Source organism: Petaurus breviceps, unplaced genomic scaffold (assembly GCF_028583685.1).
Source record: "Petaurus breviceps papuanus isolate PSGF00001 unplaced genomic scaffold, PetGlider_PUasm1.0 90451, whole genome shotgun sequence".
NCBI lineage: Eukaryota > Metazoa > Chordata > Mammalia > Diprotodontia > Petauridae > Petaurus > Petaurus breviceps.
In genome coordinates this window covers 2625353-2639472 of record NW_027187258.1, presented here as the reverse complement: position 1 = coordinate 2639472, position 14120 = coordinate 2625353, and the positions used below count along the sequence as shown (strand labels likewise).

General features: G+C 52.7%; 1 long non-coding RNA gene across 1 annotated transcript in view; it reads right to left on the bottom strand.

Annotated features, from left to right (window-relative positions):
- LOC138141647 (uncharacterized) overlaps positions 1-2132 on the bottom strand; it is a 10230-nt gene extending 8098 nt beyond the window's left edge. The window contains exons 1-2 of the long non-coding RNA XR_011163228.1: positions 1704-2132; positions 279-354 (exon numbers count right to left, since the gene is read on the bottom strand). This is a non-coding gene — a long non-coding RNA (uncharacterized lncRNA). The remainder of the gene's footprint in view (positions 1-278; positions 355-1703) is intronic.
- Between the last annotated feature and the right edge of the window lie 11988 nt (positions 2133-14120).

The following is a 14120-nucleotide window of genomic DNA, read 5'->3' as shown; positions in this document are numbered from 1 at the left end:
GTGTGTGTGTGTGTGTGTGTGTGTGTGTGTGTGTGTGTGTGTGTGTGCGTGGGCATGCACGTGCATGAGGGAATATGTGCGTGCATGGACATGCAATGTATGTGAGGAGGGTGGGGAGGGGGAGGAGACATCCCAACTGGCTTATGCCCTTCAACAGGACTCTCTACCCTCAAAACATTTGAGGTACCATTTGTTGGACCCTCAAATGAGGAGAGTGAAAGCTGTTACAATCCAGTTTGGGGGTAACAATCCTAGAGCAACAATGGAGTAATACTCACCCTCCTCTCCTCCTTCTGGACCATTCCCCTCAAGGATGGAGTGAGAAGCGTTCCTTCCTGTGGCCAATAGCTTAACCTGGAATACCAAGGAAGACACTGGGCTTAGGCAGGTCACAGTACCAAGTGGGCACTCACTGCACGGGGCAAAGATCTTAGCTAGTTAATAGTTGAGGTTTGCTAGCCTCCTTAATCCAACTCCCTAAGAAAGGCCTGAACGTTTGTTCTTCCCACTTTGTTAAAGGAAAAATAAGTCTAGAATTAGAGGTTGAAGCTCGAGAAAACATTATTCCTTAATCTTTTCCATTTTACTCAAAAGGAGGTTTTTAATATGCCTCCACAGTGGCAATGCCCTTGCCTTAGGGGAGACAGGCAGGTTTCTCTCCTTGTCTCCCAGGGATTCTTTCTTGTCTTCTCTGCCTAGGCAAGTCCTTCATCCTCCAAGATCTCACTCAAATGGCACTGTTTGGAAGTCTGCCCTGCCTACCATGTGCCACCATGCTCTCTCCTGCTCTGACGTCCCATACTCTGGCCACCATCCCATTCTTCAAACCCAGATCCTGGGGATTCGACCTCTGCAATATCTCAGACTTCTGTGCCTGCTCTGCTGCTGCCATACCAGGGTAAGCCCTCAGTGCCCCCTGCTTTGACTGATGCCCCCAGACTCCTGACAGCGATTCCAGCTTCCTCTCTCTTCCCCTCCAATCCATGCTTCAGACTTCTGCCACATTAAGTCTCCTTACAGACACATGCTCAGGTCACATTTATGTTCCAAAACCCTCCATGGCTCCCTATCACACACCAAGTCACGTTCCAACTTCTTTGCATTCTTGGCATTCAAAGTGCTCTCCAGTTTGGAGGCAAGGAAGCTCTCTTTGCTTTTCCCTTAGCACCTGTTCTCTACCTCCCCATCTCTCTTCTCCAACCAGATACTCCCTTTCTCCCCTTCAAGCCTTGTGCTTTCTCACCCCAGGCTCCTGATGCCTCAAATACTTGCCTTGCTAACTTTCAATTCATTCTTTATCCTTTGTAGTTCTTCAGCAGCCCCAAGACCAACTAGGCTGTCCATGCCACCTTCCCAGATCCCTGCCCCTTTCTGCCTCAGCTAGCGGGCCTCCCCCAGAACCTAGACATGGGGGCTCCCTGTCTAGGCAGCATCCCCCACTAGACCTGAAGATCCCTGGCTCCTGATGCCCAGCACAGTGCTGTGCAGATATGTGCTTGTGTTGGGTTGGCTTAGATTGGCTTGCTGAGAAACAGGAGTGTCCAGAGGCCAGCTCCTGGGGAAGGAAAAGGGAGAAGGAAGGAGAGTAAATGAGAGGGGAAAGGGGGAGAGGAGGGAGGAGGGGAAGGGAGGGGAAGTGAGAGGAGGGGAGGAGAGAGGAGGGAAGCCCTAGCCCCACAAGCTAGGCTAGGCGGGACAAGTACCCTGGGACGGCAGGTGAGCCCAATGCTTGCCATGGAAGATGAGATCAAAGTTGGTTGCTGGGGGATCCGACTTGGGGTGTCTTGTTTCTTTCTTCATCTCTTCTCTCCAAACTCAGCCATAACACTCCCCAGATGGCCGTTCCTGCTGGCTCCCCCGCCCACATCACCATGCAGACGGGAAAACAATCATTTTTCTGCCCCGTTAATTAAAGACTAATTACTGATTAGAAACACATTGACCAGGGCCCCACTGCTCAGGCACGAGCTATGCTCTAGCCTGCTGCGGAGAGGTGAGCTGGGAGGGCAGCGCCCCCCAACCAACCAAGCAAGCAGGCTGTATGCTAATGAGATGCCAGATGGTTATTAAAAACATATTGATCGGGGTTTGGCAGCTCAGGACCAGATACAGAGCCGACACACGCAGTAGCCATTAACCATCCAATTGATATGTTTCTAATAATAACTGACATTTATAAATAACTCCCCGGGCGGAGCTCCTGCAAAGGGGTGAAGGCTCATGCTCTGTCTCTGTCTCTTTCCCTCTATGCCTCTTTCTCTCTCTCTGTCTCTCTTTGTCTCTTGCCTCTGTCTCTTGTCTCTCTCTTCTGTCTCTCTGTCTGTCTCTATCTCTCTGTCTCTGTCTCTCTGTCTGTCTCTGTCTCTCTGTCTCTTTCCCTCTATCCCTCTTTCTGTCTCTCTGTCTCTCTCTCTGTCTCTCTCTTTCTCTCTCTCTCTGTCAGGCTCCTGGGTGGGGGCTGACTCTGAACTGCCTTCCCTCCCTTCCCTATTTGTCCATGTCTGTGGAATGGCAGGGCCCAAAGGGACCCCAGAACTAGCTGGGAAAGCCCTTGGAACAGAAAGTGTCAGAGGGACCTCAAAAGAGAGAATATCAGGGCTGGGGGTAACAGAACAAAGATTGTTGGAGGTTTAAGGGAGCTTAGAACATAGAACTTTGGGGCTAGAAAAGATCTCAGAAAATCTGATGTCAAGGCTGGAAAGGAGCCCGGCATCCAGAAGGCGGATATTACTGGGCTCATTATGAGTACCCGTACCTCAGAAATGGGCAACTGACTCAATTGTTTTGTGTTGGAGAAAATGTAAATGACGCCGATGAAACTTCTTGGGCACATGGGGAAGGGGTCTGGTTGTTAAACATTTATTAGCACACCACTAGTTGGAGGGAATATGAGAACAGAGAACTTTGCAACTGGAAGGGACCTGAGAAATTTAGAACTAAGAGATGCCTTATAATACAGACACATTTATTAAATGGGAGAGACCTTCCAGCCCAACCCTCTCATTTTCCAAATGGGGAAAGTGAAGCCCAGAAAGGAAGAGGAGTGGCATGGAAGTCTTGACCCTAGTCCAAGCCTGGCCCTCTCCAGTCCACCATGCTCTTCTAGGTTCGCCTCCACTGCCAGCTTCCTACCTTCTCTTCTAGCTCTTTCTTCCCACCTGCTTTCTCATCCCTCTTCCCACCCCTAAAATGCTCCAGAGAGGAATGAGATTATGTCTCCCCAGAGTCCAATTCCAGTCCAATGCTCCCAGAAGCAAGACAGTAACTAGGAATCTTGGTGCCCTGAAGGAGAGTAGGACACAGCATCTGCCCTGATCATGTGTAGCTGTACCAGGATTGGGATCAGCCTGGCCCCCCAGAGATTCAAGCCTGAAATCCCAAGGCATGCAGGCAGCAGGTATGGCTTTGGGGAAGGTAGGCCTTGGGAGAAGGGTTAGGTAAGACCTTTGGGAATGGAGCTAGCAGGTTCCAGGCCCAGCACAGCAGGGAGGAAGTGTTTCTGTGGATTCCAGCACCCTGGGACAAAGCCCCAGTCAGACCAGTCTTCTCATTGCTCTGCCCACAAGTCCCAGCTCCAGGAAGGCCCCTACCAAGCATGGTGGCCCAACTCAGTCAGGCATTCTCCTCTAGTCCTCAGAACACCTCAGTTCTTAGTTGCCAGATGTGCAGTTTTCCAAGGGCCAAGCACAGCAAATCCAATTCCTTCCAAATATTTCAGACTCAAGTCTGTGGGCAGGAGCCTCAGGGGTCACTCCAGGTCCTACCTGAACACTGACCCCCACCACAACATTGCCTCATCTCCCTGGGATATTCTACTCGACATGGATGCTGGAGAAGTTTCAGCTTATTCAACATGGCCCATCATCCTTGCCTGAACAGGTCATTTGAGATGCTAAGTCTGTCACTCAGCGTGTTGGCAGTGGTCCCTCCCTCCCAGCTGTATGGTCTCAGAACTTTTGATGAACAGAACATTGGGACGCTTTCTTAAATCATGAATATTAATAATGGCCCAAGGCCTAGTCCAGGTTCCTGGGCCATCATGCTACAGATCCTCATTCACCATCTTTTCAAGGCCTTTCCCTTCCTCTTCCTTATTCGAATTTGTCAATGTCTCAATTCCAACATGGTACCCGGAGCTGAACTTAATCCTCCCTTGAGGAAGCTGGGTAGGGCAGCAGCTGGGCTTTTCCCCAAGGACTACTGTTGAACTACAGTCATTCTGGACTTGGGCAACTGACTTCTGCAGAATAAGTGAAGACTTAATGTCATACAATGTAACGCTCTCCACATTTGTGCTCATTTGTTCTGATTCAGACTCTGCCTTCCAAGAGCTTTGCTAGGTCTTTCCCAACCTCTGGCCACCCAAAGATTTGAGATGCCATCTATGCCTTCATTCCTAAAAATGCTGTGCAGAACAGAGCTGAGCATAGAGCCCAGGAAATGCCACTGGAGACTTCTGTCTAGGGCAACAGGAATCTCAGCTTTCCAGTGTGACTATCTGAACAGCTCTCAATGCACTGGAGAGCGTTCCCACCCAACCCACATGTTGTCATCTTGTCCTGGCCATGGTCCACACCCCCGGCTGCAGTGGGTGATCCAGAGTTGGTCTAAGAGTTCAGATGAATAATTTCTTTAACAAAAACACAGGTCCCAGTAAAAGCAATCCTCAAGGGAGTAAAAATCAGTGTGGGGAGGCCAACCCAGGTAAAATCAGCCAATATGGAGGGTCCCTGGGGGCTCAGCAGCTCCACAGCTGGGTCCCACCTCAACACCCCCGGGGGCAAAGTTAAGACAAATGGTCCCAGGCTGTTCCACCGAGACTAGGTCTACATCAGCCTAATTGGCGCTGGACCTGAGGATCTGCAGCCTGCCTGGAGTGCAGCTGCCCAGGGCAAGGGGAAGGCAGATGAAGAGCCCTGCACTGACCATGGGTGGTCCCCAAGACTCTGTCAGGAGAGCCTCATCTGAGAGAGGCCTGAGGGCAGACTGGCCTGCACCATCTACGTGCTGCTGGCAAGCAGGAGATGCTCTGCCTGAGAAGCCGAAGACACCTGCCCAGGAGCGTGAGGGTGGGGCGGTGATGTCACCCTGCAGAGCTCGGGAGTAACCAGAGAGCTGTCTGTCTGTCTGAGCCCGGTGGGAGGAGGCGGGATGACTTGGGAAGGTCTCTGCCAGCCTGATCCATCCAAAGAATAGGCCGGGGAGGTTGGAAGTCTCATTCAGCCTGCCAAGCAGCGATCATCTCGGAATGCTTGTCGTTTGCCTGCGTGGCGGGTCCTGGGCTCCCCTGGGACTGAGAGCTACTCTGGCAGGGTGTTTCTGCCATTCTTCACTCCACGCATTCACACAGCTGCTTACTCATGCCTGAACTATGCTCCCTCCCCACCTCCTCCTTCCAAGCCTGCCCACGCAGCCCAGATGTCTCCTCTCTGCCACCTGCCTCATGATTGTCCCCAAGACGTTCGATGGTCAAGAGCTTTAAATGTCACCCAGTCCAACCGCTTCGCTTTCCAGACAAGAAATCGCGGTGGGAAGCTGCGGAACGTCGCCCCAGTATAAGTAAGAGAATTGGGATTCAAACTCGCTTCATCGAGTGAGCGACTCCTGTGTGTCACTTTACAGTTATTATCTCATTTTATTCTTGGGATTACCTTATTATGCCCATTTTATAGTTGAGGAAACTGACGCAGACAGTGGCAAAGCAACTTGTCCAGGATCACACAGCTAGGAAGTGTCTGAGGTGTAAACCTCAATAGGAAATGTCAGAAGAAGGGTAGGGTAGAGGCGAAGAGGATTCTGTCTTGGACAAATTGAGTCTGAAATGTCTAGGAAACATCCTGTCGTCTGAGGAGTCCAAATGGCGACTGGGAACACGTAGCTGAGGAGAATGACACCGGGGCTGAAGAGCTGGGAGTTCCCTGTGATTAAGGTTCAGTGAGCCCATGGAAGCTGGTGAGTCCCTCAGGGGGAGAGCACTGAGGGAGAATGGAGGGTCCAGGACAGAGCCTTGGGGACCACCCATGGTCAGCAGGTGTAGCCCGGATGAAAGTTTGGCCAAGGGGACTGAGAAAGGGGTAGGCAGCCAGCTAGTAGCAGGGTCAGGGAAAATCCAGAGACAAGCAAGTGTCCAGAGAGGACAGTGATGGACAGCGCCAGGGGCTGCAGAGGCCCCTACACTGGGTGTTCCTTCCTGCCACCATAGCTTCCGGACTGGACCTCCTTGAGGACAGGGGCTGGCTCATCTTTCAGTTCTGTGTCCTCAGTAGAGCTCAGGACTTGGCTGAGGTCCACTGCATTGAACTGGGTCGTGCTTTCTTTGGTGTGTGATGTGAAAGGTCTGGGAACCTTGCCTGATGGGAGAGGCTGAAGAGGTTAAGTCTGGGGGGTTGAGAGGAAAGGCTGCCAGGAGATGGTAAGTGGGAAAAGAATTGGAGGACTAGATCCAAGGCCCAATGGGGAGGGTGAGGCTCTGACTACCTTCTGGGGCCAGAACTAATGAGGCCATGGGCCTATCCCTCACTAACCAGCAGGATTCAAAGATCAATTTAGATCCTAACAGAGGGATCTCTAAGCTGGTGAGGGAGTGGGGACAGCAGGGTTAGTACTCTGGGGCATTGGAGGTGAGAGGTGCCCAGAGAACAGGGGACCACTTTTGTCAGAGTTCCTGGTCACTGGCAGAAATGGCAAGGGATTCATCCAAGGGCACAGTCCCCAAGGAGGAGGTGGAAGAACAGAGTCCACCCCATTCTGATCACCCCAAATGGGTATAAAAGGGAGAAGGGCAGACCACAGTCAGAGGGCACCTGAGGAGGTAGTCTCTTCTCTGTCCTTAGAAACAGCTGCACGAACCCCTTCATGCCACAAACACATGCACACACACATACACACAGCTACCCAGAGGAAATTGTTTGCCCTATAATGCAATGAAGATTGTACCTTCTGCAACTGTGTGAGTCAGGGGATGGTAAGTCAGGGGCACCTGCAGTGGGGGAAGGAAGGGATAGTACTGGCCTCTGGCTGGATCCCAGGGGACGAAACTGAGGGTCAGGAAGGAAGTCTAAGCAGCCCCCTTCTCCTCCTCTCCTTATTTGGGCTCTTTCCCCTACCCTTACCCCTTTGCTTCCCCACCCCCCACCCCCCCCAGCTGCCAGTTGACCTGTCCACCCTCCTCCTTTAGCTCTCCCTTTTCCTCCCTCTGTTCTATGGCTTGCTCCCCAGCTCCTTGACCATCCTGAGGAGTCAGCTCTGAGCTCCAGCATTTCATTGCCCCATCCTCTGGCTTCTGCTCTGAGCGGGTGGCCTGGGTCACCTGCCCTGCAGTTGCAATGGGGAGCGGTTGGACCCAGTGCCTATCAGGTGACTGACCGATTGGAAAAGGAAGGGGCACTCAGCATCAGAGACCGACTTCCTCAAGGCATGAGTGAGTACTGTTCCACATTAAGTCTTTTTTCTCTGTCTTGATGTGCTTCCCATTCTGTTCCTTCTCCTAGGGAGTGGCCTGGAAGCCCATGAGGTCAGGGGCCACAGCGTTGACCCTAACCCCAGTTCCCAGGGATACAGTTAGTAGGTTTCTCTTGGTGATCATGAAAATAATAGCTTGATTCTGGTGGAGATGGCTAGGGACTGTGGCATCAATGTGCTGGCGGCTTGGAGGCTGTTAATCATCAGTCATCTGTGTCAGAGATGGTCAGGGGATGAGGGCCAATGATGGAGAAGGCCAAGGAGGCCTTCATGGGAGGCAGCTTTAGCCAACAGCAGATAAAGTCCCAGAGCCCTGCCTTTGATCATGGGCACAGCGCCCAATGCCCTTCTCCTGCCACACACTGCACTATGTTCATTCACCTTCTCTTCTTCCACATGTCTCAAAAAGCAGAGAATTATCTCACGCCATAGCAGTGCTATGGAGCCATTGCTTGATTTCCAAGAGGTCCGTCTGAATAATCATCTTCCCATCTCCAGTGAGGCCACTGGGGAGCATATGAGTCACTGAGGGGAGAGATCAAGGATGGCTGGAAATTGTGGCATCTCCTTCCTTCGAGACAGGACGGACCCCGCCTGCTGGCCAATCATCAGGCACGTGGCAAAGATGCTGTTGCTCCGATGAGCTCTGAATCTGGAGTTCTTTGGCATGTGTACTATGCTAAGAAGGGAGCCCCTAACTATCCACCAGCCCAGACCTGTGATGACTTCTGTGGTTGGAAACAAGGAGGTGAAAAGAGAGGAAAAGAGAAGGGAGAAGGGAGGAAGAAAGGGAGGGAGGAGGAGAAAGAGAGAAAGAGGAAGACGAAGAATGAAAGGGAAAGGGTCCTCTCAGGACTTACTCAGGTCAATGTCCAAGTTGGTGACCAGGGCTGCCTTGGCCCAAGGACCAGCCACTACCAACGTGCCCCACCAGCAGCAGCTGCGTTTCGGGTGGGGCTTCTGCCTGGCAGCCTTTTGCTTTATCTGCGTCATGGCAGACTGAACTGGAAGCTAGTCTCTTCATTTGCCTTCCCATGAGCCTGCTTTACAGCTGAGGGCCACCCCGTGCAACCCCCTTTAGGTCCCAGGAACATAAAGGGGACAAAGTTTCCTCCCTCTCCCTGTCCACTGAGAAGTGTGTGTGCGCGTGCATGAGTACGCACGGGGGGCAGTGGGTGATGCCTCCAAAGCACTCTGGTAGCTTCTCACTACAATTATTACTTGATTCCCATTGTGCAGATGAGGAAAATGAGACTCAGGTCTGTCCAGCCCATAGGCCCCATTTCCTTTGCTTCCTTCTGGGAGGTCCTGAGGATTGCCCTTCTTCCCACTCTGGTCTTCTCCTTCTGTTCCCAGCAATGCTGAACAGCCTGAACTCAGGGTGCTCCCTCATCCTCTAGCCCAGCTCACGGCTCATGCCCTGGGCCAGGCTGCCTTTCCCTGCAGCTTGATGCCTGGGGAGGGAAGAGGAGGTCCACATACCATCAGCCCCTGCACTCTCAGTTCAAAGCCAGACCTCCTAGGTAGTTCATGTTTAATCAGCTGAAGCAGCCTTGTGAGAAAGGGTGCCTAGGTCTCCTGGCCTCCTTCACCTCCCCCAGAGGCTGGCCAGATGGAGGCCCCCTTGCCCTCAGACTGTGGCTGCTGGCAGGGGAGGATCTTCAGGCTCAAGTCTCCTGATGGCTATATAGGGGTGGGAAGCACAGGGATGGGGGACAAAGGGGGTATTTGTCCATCATTCTGTCTCACACTTGGAGCCCCAGAGGGGACTTTGGGCTTCTTGTGTGTCCCATCCCATCAGCTCAGGCTAGCCCTCAAGTGTCCAGGCATATAGGGGCCCTGCTTCTGACCAGAGCTGAGCCGAGCAGAGGCTTCCAGCCAGGGCAGGGCCTCCAGCCAAATACTGGAGGGGCTGAGGCTGGCCAGCTGCTCCTTGGCCTCCTATCAAAGGCCCCAGAGAAGAACTGAGAGGTTTCACATTGTGGGTGGGATCCAGCCGGGTCTCCACCCAGATAATCCAGGGACACCAGAAAAGCCTGGCCAGCCGCAGGAGGACCTCCTGGGGTGGAAGGTGCTCCCAAGTACTTGGGGGCTCTGGTCATTGGGCTTCCCTTCAGGACTACTTGAGTTTCTCTCCCTCTGTGATGAGGAGGGTGTCAGCCTAAAGCAGGGCCTTCTGAACCCTCTTTGTGTCTTAGACTCCTTGAGCAGCCCGGCTGGTGAGGCCTGTGAGCCTCTTCTCAGAATCAGACTTTAAAAATCCATAAAAAAACACATGGAATTACAAAGGGACTCCAGAACAGGGGAAAGAAAGATGCTGCTTTTCCTCTCCAAGCTCATGGGCCCCTGAAATCAAAGGGATCTGTGGCCCCCAGGCTACAGCCCCTCTTCTAATTGTCTTGAGGGGCCCTACTAGCTTTCATTTCTCTGGCTCAGTGGTTTTGGGGGGAAAGGACAGACCCAGCCCAGGCCAGGATTGGGCAGCTGGTGTGGGGCCACGTAGAGACGGGGAGGTCCAGGGATTTGTCCCCACATGGATGGACAGCATGGCCTTTCCTTTGTTCCCACCCGAAAGATGACAACGTGAGAGGCAGAATCTTTGGGTTCCAATCTCGAGGCTTGCCTAGCATGGCCCCGGCTCCAAAAGCCTCTGCCTATTGGGCGGCCTCTGCCTGGAAACACTGCCCCAGGAGAAGGTAAAAACCCCAGAGGGCGGACCTCGGAGAAGGCACCTGAAGGAGCTGCAAGCAGCCGGGCTTGGGAAACACAGGCTTTGGGTCCGTCCTTCCCTCATCTCAGCCCAGAGCCGGCGGGGGTAAGTCGGGCAGCCTGAGTGAAATGCGTCTCCCGAGGTACTTGCACTCCAGAAGAGGGCGTGGCCTAGGGGTCTGGCCCGGGCTGGTATTGTTCAGGCAGGATGTTTTTCTAGCCTGCATTAGTAGTTGGAGCCCGGGGAATGCCTTTCAGTCCTCCTGGGGCTGTCTTCATCTTCCTTTCCTTTCCTACAACAGAACAGAGACAGATCTATTGAGTCTGTCCTTTAGAAGACAGACCCAAGGCTGGAGAGGTACAGGCCATCCACCTGCACAGACAGACAGACACAGACACAAACATGCACGCGGACCCCGCCCCCCCCCCACATGCACAGAGGAGGGAGAGTGAAGGGGAGAGACAGACATTAAGGGGTGGAAAGAATCAGAGAGAGAGGAGAGAGATGGAGAGAGACAGAGAGAGGAGGGAGACTGTAGTCAGTTGGCCAGCCAGCCAACCCAACTCTTGGCAGACCTCTAAACGGTCAGACAGACAGATGGGCACTGAGGCGGGCAGACAGGAGACCAGCCAGGTAAGTAAGCAGGCAGACCAGCACATGGGCAGGCAGCCAGTCGGTTGGATGACCCAGTGTCAGGCAGCTAGGCAAACAGTAGTTCAGGTAGACAGAGGGCCAATTGGGTAAGAAGCTGAGTAGCGAGTTAGTGAGCAGACAGGAGGTCAGTTGGTCAGTCAAATACACACTAAACCACAAGCCACCTCTGGGAAAGGCTCCACCCTGGACATTCTCCTTCAAGTGGACTACAGAACACAGAGTTGTGAATCCAGGACCCTCAGACGGACTCCCCAAGGCTTCGATTTCATGAGCAGAGGCAATCAACATGGAGACTGGCTGGCTTCCTTCGTGCCCCTCTTGATGGCCTTGTAATGATGTTCTTGGACTTTTCTTGATGCTTCTGAGGAGATGGGCCCTAGGCTGCTTCCTTCCCCTGCTCAAGGCCTCTGGGAGACCAAAGAGATTAGAGACCCTGGCACATTCTGGAAGAGAAAAGAATCCATGACTCTATTCAATTCCACAGCACATACTGTGCACATGGTCCAGTGCTAGGGCAGAGACCAAAATAAAGTAGCCTCTGGCTTCAAGGACTTTGGGTTCAAATGGGTCCAAAGGACTGTCACGTCAGCAGAGGGATAGAGGCCAAGGGGCTCCAGAATAAGGTTTGGGGAATTGAGGGCAGCTCCCCAATCTCTCTGGCCAGAGCTGCCAGACAGATACTAATCAGCATTGTAACTTGGGAAGTGCTGTACAAAGATGCTCTGGGAGACTCCCATTTCACAGAAGAGAAAACAGAGGCAGGGTCACACAGCTAGTAAAGTGTCTGAAGCCAAATTGGAACTCAGGCCTCCCTAACTCCAGGACCACTGTGGCACCACCTAGATGTTCCTGTAGGGTAGAAAATAAACTGTTAAGTGCATAGATAGAATGATCAGAGGGAAGGAGAGACAGAGACAAAGAGATACAGAGACAGACAGAGAGACAAAGGAGAGAAGGTGAAGGGGAGAGACAGACATTAAGGGGTGGAGAGAATCAGAGAGAGTGAGACAGAGACAGAGAGAAAGAGAGAGAGAGACAGACAGACAGACAAACAGAGAGAGACAGAGAGAGAGAGAGAGAGAGAGAGACAGAGAGAGACAGAGAGAGAGAGAGAGAGAGAGACAGAGACAGAGAGAGAGAGAGAGAGAGAGAGAGAGAGAGAGAGAGAGAGAGAGAGGAGGTGTGAGGAGGGAGGGGGAGGGAGAGAGAGATGGGTAGTCCCTTGGGGAGAATATCTTGTCCAGACCCCTCACTTTACAGATAGGGAAACTGAGACCTAGAAAGGGGAAATGACCTGCCCATAATCACTTAAACAGTAAAGAGCAGACCTGAGATTCAAAACCAGATCCTCCCACTGTCCAGTACTTCCTTCTGCTTTATGTCCATTCCTTCTCTCGGTGTCTGTCACATGCACACACACACACACACACACACACACACACACACACACACTCTCTCTCTCTCTCTCTCTCACACATAAACATGCTTTCTTTCTTTTCATTTCTCACACACTCTCTATATCTCTCTCAACACATATAAATGTTCTTTCTCTCACCCACATATGTTCTCTCCTCTCAGCCACTCAGTCTCTCTCACACATAATCTCTCCCTCTCTCCCTCTCCCTCCCTTTCTCTCTGTGTCCTCTCTCTCTTTGTCTCTCCCTGTCTCTCTCTCTCTGTGTCTCTCTGTCTGTCTCTCTCTCTGTCTCCTGAGCTGGGAAGCCTAGGATGATCACTAACTAACCTCCTGCCTTATTACATGGAGGTGTAGAGTTGCTTCAGTTATAGGGCAGACAGACCCAAAAGGCTCAGGATCTCTGAGTAAACCTTTCAGGCAACAGCACATGCTTTGCCTGCCCCCGTGTGCTCACTGCCTGCCCGCTGAGGAACCATGGGCTCACCCTTCTTTCTCTCACAGGATGGGCATTTGAACTTCACTGTCTGTGATTTCGTTGACTCAGTGAACTCCCAGTGTGAATTTCTTCCCCCTGATGCAGGTGAATATCTGCTCTATAGCAATGGTCTTAGAAAGTTGCCTTAGACCTTGTGACTCAGCCAGTGTGGCAAAGGCAGGACTTTGAACTCAAGTCTTCCAGAACCTAAGGCCTGCTCTCTCTCCCCACCAGTTCTGCTCCCTTTCAGATGGGGTGGTCGTGTAACGGTGGTGGTAACAACAGTGTCCATTTCTTTAGTGCTATAAGTTTAGCCAACCCCCTTCCTCCTACACAAGAGTCCAGGGAAGGAGGGAACCCCAGGGCTGCTGCTCACAAAGGAGAGCTACCAGAGCCAAGGACGTAGCACGATTGACCCCAGGTTTCTCCCACTGAGCTCCTGTTCACTTGTTACTGCCTTTCTATAATACTTATTGCTGGCCTGTCCCCTGTTCCCCTCCTCCAGGACAAAGGGGAATGCTGCTCCTCCCTGGTGATGTGGAGCAGGAGGCAGGGACAGAGAAGAGAGAGCCCTGGCCCAGTGGGCCAATGGCATCTCTCCATTCTGGCCCACATTGACCTTCCCCTCCCCCTTCCTATCTCCTCCTGGATTGTCCTCCCACCATCAGGAAGAAGTTGCCCCCCACTTAGCTTTGTTTTTCACTCAAGTCCCAGGAAGGACAGGATGGGGGGATTCTCTCCACATCTATTTCAGCTAGAGATGTCCCAGGCCCAGAGAGACCTAGGCTCTTCTGTGTACTCAGCAGGCTACCTTGGGGCGGGGTCTGGAGGACCCCACAGCCAGGGGAATGTGAAGTTGTATGTCGGGGTGGGGGGCACCATTGCCCCATTAAAACCTCTGATGGAATGGGTGGGTCTAGCTGAGCACAGATGGGCAGAGTTAGGGACTCAAGAAGAGTTGGCCATGAGTTCCATCTGACAGCCATGGGCGTGAGCCATCCATTCCTGCCTGGAGGGTTCTCCTACCCCACCCCACCCCACCCCAACCTCCTCCTCCATCTTTCCAAGGTCCCTTTGCCTCTGACCCACTGGGATAGGAGTAGCTATCCCTCTTCCCTCGGCTTCCCCCTGCCTCTGGCCCCCATTCCTCTTCCCCCCGCAGTCCCTTGTGCCCTTGCCTTCCTATCCCTCTGCCCTCCCCCCCCCACTTGCCAACTCCTGACCCCACCAGGACTAAATTTCAGATTAGGCTCTTTGGGGCTCTGTCTGACCATGCCTTGGGGAACCCTCCAGCCTCTAAAGGATCCCAGTTGTAGAATGGATCTACTGCTCAGAGAGAAGGCCTGTGCAGGGCCTGAGTCATCCCCAGGCCTGGCAAAGATCCAGAGTTGGGAAGGAGCTGG